This window comes from Apis dorsata, unplaced genomic scaffold (assembly GCF_000469605.1).
Source record: "Apis dorsata unplaced genomic scaffold, Apis dorsata 1.3 scaffold_285, whole genome shotgun sequence".
NCBI lineage: Eukaryota > Metazoa > Arthropoda > Insecta > Hymenoptera > Apidae > Apis > Apis dorsata.
In genome coordinates this window covers 371,512-378,244 of record NW_006263560.1, presented here as the reverse complement: position 1 = coordinate 378,244, position 6,733 = coordinate 371,512, and the positions used below count along the sequence as shown (strand labels likewise).

General features: G+C 31.5%; 1 protein-coding gene across 13 annotated transcripts in view; it reads left to right on the top strand.

Annotated features, from left to right (window-relative positions):
• LOC102679953 (rap guanine nucleotide exchange factor 2-like) overlaps nt 1-6,733 on the top strand; it is a 161,769-nt gene that overhangs the window by 54,736 nt on the left and 100,300 nt on the right. For 6 of the 13 annotated variants that reach the window (XM_006616893.2, XM_006616890.2, XM_006616887.2 and 3 more), the window contains exon 1: nt 5,575-5,867. The exons of 3 other annotated variants lie outside the window; for them this stretch is intronic. The gene's annotated coding sequence lies outside the window, so the exon portion shown is untranslated. Of the gene's footprint in view, nt 1-5,564; nt 5,981-6,733 lie in introns of those variants that run through there. 4 more of the 13 variants (XM_006616883.2, XM_031511041.1, XM_031511042.1 and 1 more) reach the window with 3 other exon arrangements.

The following is a 6,733-nucleotide window of genomic DNA, read 5'->3' as shown; positions in this document are numbered from 1 at the left end:
AAAAGAAGAAGAAAAAAAAAAAAAAAATACCTTTTAAGCTTCTTCCAAAGGTGGAACCAGATTTCGCGATTCCACCATTCATTTCGATGAAAAAGATCGCGTGCTGCTTTTCGTTTCTCTCTTTTTTTTTTTTTCCTTCTTTTCTTTTCTTCTTCTTTTTTTCTTTTTTTTTATTCCTTTAATGAACATTCATAGGCCGTGTATTAAAGTGTTACGAGATGTTATATATTAACGAGATAAAATTATGATTGATCGGACGAGGAAAATAATAATCTCGATAAAAATGGAAATTTTATTAGAATCGATCGATTTTGCACAATAATTGATCGATCAATAATATATCAATAAATTGAAAAATTACAAATTATTGATTTATTTCGAGACTTTCCATTTGCAATTTTATAATCTTTATGTCAAATATATATTCGTAAAACTTTACTTGCAAACGATTTAATCGATTTAAATTTTATTTTTTTTATTTATTATGATTAATCGACCAAAAATTTTTCGAAAACTTGAATGATCTTCGATACAAGGGATATTAGACAGATAGTTTTTAATTTATGATTTAACGGTATTGGAAATTGATTCGAGATTTTCTGATATTCCTGTTCCGATCGTTCCTGCTGTGATTATAGCCGGCAGGATAATGCTGTTGAGCCAACGATAGCCGACCAATTCGACTTCCCTCGTTTACTCGATGCGGAAGATCAAGGAAGCGGAACCGGAAGCGACTATCGTTCCAGGATAAAAAGGCGAAGCACGCTAATTAAGCCTTCATTAATGAGGGAACCGGTGTTGCGGGAGCAGGGTACGTTTTCTAAGGAATAGACTGTCGGAGTTACAGGAAAGGCTCATCTGCTTGCCTGTTTCTACAACCTTTTAGCGATTACCGCATACGTTAATACATTGTATAAAGATATTATTCCACTTAATTCCGTGTTTAATGTTTAAATTATTACCTCGTGTGCTCGAAAGATGATTACATTTGTATATCTGATTACAGGTGTGAATTTTAACGAGGTGTTTTGTTTTGATTGGGGGAAAGTAATGGTGAGATAAATATTTTGTTTTTATAGACACGATGATTGGTGGAATTTTATTTCTCGTAAATAATAATGATAAACGAGTATAATATACTGTTTTATGAAAATCGCAAGAAACGCAGTTTTAAAATTTTATACTTTTTAATATAAATGTAACACTTTCTTTTGGTTGTTAAATAATAATATGAAAATAAGAGATGGAAATTTTTCTCCTGTCTTATTAACTACTAGCAATTTATTTTTTATTTATTTGCAATTAAAATTGCATTAACCTTCATTTAAAAAAAAAAAGAAAGAAAGAAAGAAAGAAAGAAAGAAAAAAGCAGAGGAAAGTAAATTTCATTTGACCAGGGAAATAAAAAAAGATAATATTAATTTTCATTCGGTAGTTCAACGTTCCACGTCCTCATTCTGTCCATTGTAATTTTCACTTATCTCGCGGTCTCGATGTTGCTTGAATTTTACGATCTAATTAAGCGAACGGTTCTCTCAGCGTGAGAATGCGAGAAAGTACGATAAACCGGAATGAAAAAAATTCAAGTTGAAGGTTGCAATCATCCAATGACTTGTAAAAGTATGATTTACAATCGAACCAAATAAAATACCAAGTAACTTCGTCCCATATCGCATAATAATTAATCTTGTAACATCTCTTTAAATCAACGTTCTTCGATGTTTCTCTTCTCTAATAATTAGTTATTAATTAATTCAATAGCAATATTAATTTCCACGATGATATAAACTTAACTAACTCCTAAACTTCTTATGGACTCGTCAAATTTATTTCCCCCTAATCGAATTCTCGTTCCCACGAGACTTATCTTTCGTCAACTCATTGAGAACCGTTCGAATCATGGACGAGGCTCGTTCTGGTTTTTTTTTTCACACAATGGAAAAAGTAGTGAAAAAAATCGTATGTACATTGCCTAACGCGAATTTCGCGAGAGAACGTGTAACGCGTCGTGACTTGATTGCCCTGGCACGAACAAACTGTAATCAGAGGCGTGATTGCGATAATATTTGCCCTGCGCCATATTCTAACACGTATCTGCACACCTATGCGGATCAACGAATAAAGATGTTTTTATCGAAACGTTTTTTTAATGGGTTCGTGTGATCGTTCGAGAAAGACGTGAAAAAAATATTTGATTTATGGAATAAATTAATTACAATTTTTATCGAGAAATCTTTCCTCGATGAGAAGAGAAAAATTCTGAAAAATCTTTTATTTTTTTTCATTAAATTTCAAACTTCTCTTTACAAAATATAAACATTATTGAATAACTGGTGTAAGCAATATATTGTATAAGAATTATCATATCAAATCATACATTAATCATGATCTAACCATGAAATTCAAGTCCTCTACTTACGTTACAACGTAATGCAAAATATAATATAATATCGTGATATCAAAAATATCAGAGGGATTGAATTAGAACAAAAATTCGATATTATAATTTTAAAAAAAAACATTAAATTCACATTAAATTGCACGAGCACGAAATTGAAATAACACAGGCTGGAAATAGAAGAGAACACACGCGCGGACGGGATATGAGGGGCATTACGTGGATTGACACGAATTACCAGAACTAGTTGAGGAGTAATGAATCCTCTATTCGTGACAGAGGTCAACTAGTTTCAACGAGTGCATTTGCGTTTGAAACAGAGGGTGTGTTACCCTCCTTACTTAAAATATCCCATCTACCATTTCCAAGTATAATTTTTTGAATATTCAATTTTAAAGTTTTATCGTTTTTTTTTTTTTTTTGTTTTGTTTTGTTAGGACAAATAAATTCGATTATTTTTCGATCTTCGTATCTTAGTCTTTCTTACTTCATTTAAAGAGTGGTTAATTTATCCCTTAATAATGCTGGAATAAGATGTCTGATTAAGATTTCTACAAAGCTCGGATCTTCTATTTTTACTTCGACGAGAGGATTTAATTTGCGGTTGTATCTTTGCCTTATTCCTGTTGAAGAATTACCTTTGACTTTTATTAAACTCAACTCATTGTTTTAAATGTCTTCTTCGTTGATTTTTCAAACATACCTTCCAGTTTATGTCATCTCTTTTTATTTCATTACAAGTTTTATTCTCAACTTTTTTAATTATTTGACAATTGTTTCGAATTTCATTTTTAATTAAATTTGTTAACAAAATCATTTTCTCCTATGAAAAATATCATTTACGTATTGCTGTAATAACATTTTAATAAATGTCATAAATAATTAATTATAAATTTTATATATATCAATTTGAAATTAGAATTTGATTTCAATTTGCTTAATATTCGTATTACATTAAAAGTGAAAAATGGAATTTTATATAATTATAAAATTAAATATAATTAACAGAGAGTATAATTTATATAAAATTTTAATTATCGCGTTCTCGAATAAATATCAATTACATAAACGTCTGGTTTGATAAGTTATGACAATGTGAAGCAGATGGATGCCGAATAGTTTAGGCGGTATACTAGTAATTTAAAACGAAAACCGGCCCCTCGAATCTACTTGCCCGTGTTTGTAAGTTACGGGTGCATGCATAATTGCGATTTCATTTGCACGGCACAGGGTATTCTTAATGTCTTTTAATGAAATGTGGCTCGGAAGAATTTCATTTCGTTCGTATCTCGGCCGTAAGACTTGTGTCTGAAAATAATTGAACCGTTGGAAGTAGAAATGGCGTACTCTGGTCTACCCCTCGTTATTTTCCTTCTAATAAAGTATTTTCTTTTTTTTATTTTTCTTTGCTTCTCTTTTTTTTCTTAAGACAAAAAAGAAATGAAAGCAGAGCTTAATTTTACGAAGCGAAGAACTTTCATGGAGTTAAAAAGGAATTAAGAAATATTTTAATACTCTTATACAATACATAGTGTCAACGATTTATCTATCCCTTTCTTCGAAAACTTGATGCTCTTGTGTCTTTGCACTAAATCTCAATAAACATTTATTTTTTTAATCAATTATAATATTAAAGTCGTTTCCATTTTTCTTGAAATAATAAAAAAGAATTTTATTTTCTTCGAACATTATGCGATCATTCTTTCCAAAAACATCACATTAGAATTATTCCAAAGTATTCATAAATGTGAAAATTTCGAGATCAAATAATAATCTTTACAATTTATATCTCGAAGGTTTCCATTGATCAGATCGAAAATGGTAATATTAGTCCTTGAACTTTTGATCGTGAAAGACATAAAATTCGTAGTTAATCACTTTTTTAATTAGATTTTGTCGCTTTTGATAGTAAGATCAAAGATCGTCGAAGATAGTTGATCGAATATAATTTTTTCTCTATATAATTTTTTAATTTTTTTTTTCGCATACATTCACGAGGAACGATTGAAACGGGAAAAGCAAACAGCATCGTGGAAACCTTTTATGTATCTCATTTTTCCCCTCCGCAGTTTTAATCGACGGGTGGACCCTTTCGCTAGAAGTTTTATTTGCAGTGGAAAATTTGCTCGTTTCCGTAGAAGGATGGAGCGTGCGTCACCTTTCTGCAGTGACAGCAGAATCTCACCCTTTCATCCTCCCTTCCGCTTGCGTTCCCTTTTTGTTTCGTTTCATCCTTTTTTCCCTTTCTTTCTTTTTTTTTTTCCATATTTTTTTTCTCCCTCCCTCTCCTTTTTCGAGCAGTGCGTCGAACGAGCACCACTGCTCGAACACTACTCAAACTTCACTCCTATATCCGTGAGTTATTAAATTTTACCGGAATCGGGGGTGGGATGGTGGCCTTGCCCTTCGAAATTAATATTTCAACCGTTTGAAAACGGACGTCTTTCGCGCGACATGCAAACAATGGAAAACTATCTTCTGTCTGTACCGTGGAAGATGGTTTATTTTAATCTGTAAAAATGTAAAAAATGTTAGGCGTGTAAAGATTGATGAAGGTTTGGAGGTATGGTTTGAATTTTTGAGAAGAATTATCTAAGTATGGAATTGTAGTTTTAAACTAGATAAAAATATAAAAGAATTGTGATTAAGAGTTATGTTAAATCAAAATAAAAATAATTTTGAAATCAATTTGTAAATGTAAAAAGTTAATATGATGAAAATTTGAGGTTAGAATCAAAATTTTTGAAGACATGTTATTAGAATCAATAAACTAATAAAAAAATTCCGTAATAACGAAAATCTGTAGAAACTCTCATTTATTTGATAATCATCACTTGATAATCATTTATTTGATATTTATTAGATTCAATAAATTCATTCTTATTCATTACTCTATTACCAACTCTATAATTTACTTACATAAGTATTCATATAATGAAACGAAATTTTCCCACATTAAAACCTGCTGCAACTTCTATTATTATCGATAATAATAACTACCAAAAACTACGAATTATCTTTCGAAACTATTAAAAAAATTTCATTTATACGCTTTATGTAACGAAAAATAAAGATATAATGAAAAGAAAATTTCAAAATTGGAGCCTAATAAGAATTTCGAACGTTAGTACCTCGAAGCGTCGACAGAGTGCGCTGATGTTGCTGGCGTCGCGCAATGAGTGACAGCGCGGGAGTGGCAGTATAGTTTCGGACGTCGTGGCGCGTGGTTCGAGGTTAAAAAGTAGATCGTTCGTTCGATGATATACCACTTACGTGTGTTCGATTTGAACGTGTTATATATTCGCTCGATCGACGACCAATACACGTGTCCGTACAACGAATATCACGGTGATTTACTTGCGATCGGTTGTCGCGGTTTATTGACTCGACTCCGTGGTCTCGGTGTGTTTGTTTTCCCGTGGAGAAGTGCAATCATCTGTGGATTACCTCGAGCAGCTGCAACGGACAGGTTATTTGGCCGGCTGGACGCGCCTCGTGTGCATCCATGATCCGTGAACCAGGCTGATCGATCGATAGATTATATTTACTTTGGTGACGCCGAGAGGAAAGAGAAGCTGTCGCGTGAGAGATAAACCTCATGATTTTATTATGATGATTAACCCTTACGCGAACCGTATCTGCGCATTCGAGACGCGCTTCGTCTTTGAATCCGGCTAATTACGCGTTTCTTATAGAGGACGCTGCGCAACATCGCGCGAATACGTAGCGTGGTAAAGCTCGAAACCTTGAGATTGCTTGAAAGTAAACGAGAAACGAAATTGTTGTTTGTTTATAGTTTTTAAAGTGTATGTTTGAACGATGAATGATGAATAATCGCCTGAGGGTTAATCTGATATTATTTGACTGAAGTAAACTTTTATTACGTGTTATATTAGCATCTTTTTGGTGAGTCCAATATATCTTATTATATAGAGGTCGTTCTCGTTGCTACAATGTGAAGTGTAGCGAATAAATTTTTGTATGATTATTCCTTTTTTAAAAAAGGAATTCTAGAATATTATTTAATTTTAGAATACTTTATTTTAATTTGTATTCTATTTTTTTTATGATATAAAGATCATATAGTAGTACATCGTGAATGATATATTGTACGTACTGTAATTAAGTATTCTAAAATTAAGTAACCTAAGTCAAATATAACCTAAATAATCGTGATCGCTTGAACTTAATAATATTAATAGAGTGTTAATAATGATATTATTATTAGAAAACGATTTAAATTAAAAAGACAGAGATAGAATAGTTAGAATACTAATCATTTTTATATTATATATATAAAAAATTTTATTTATATTTTTTTATTTAAAAATATAA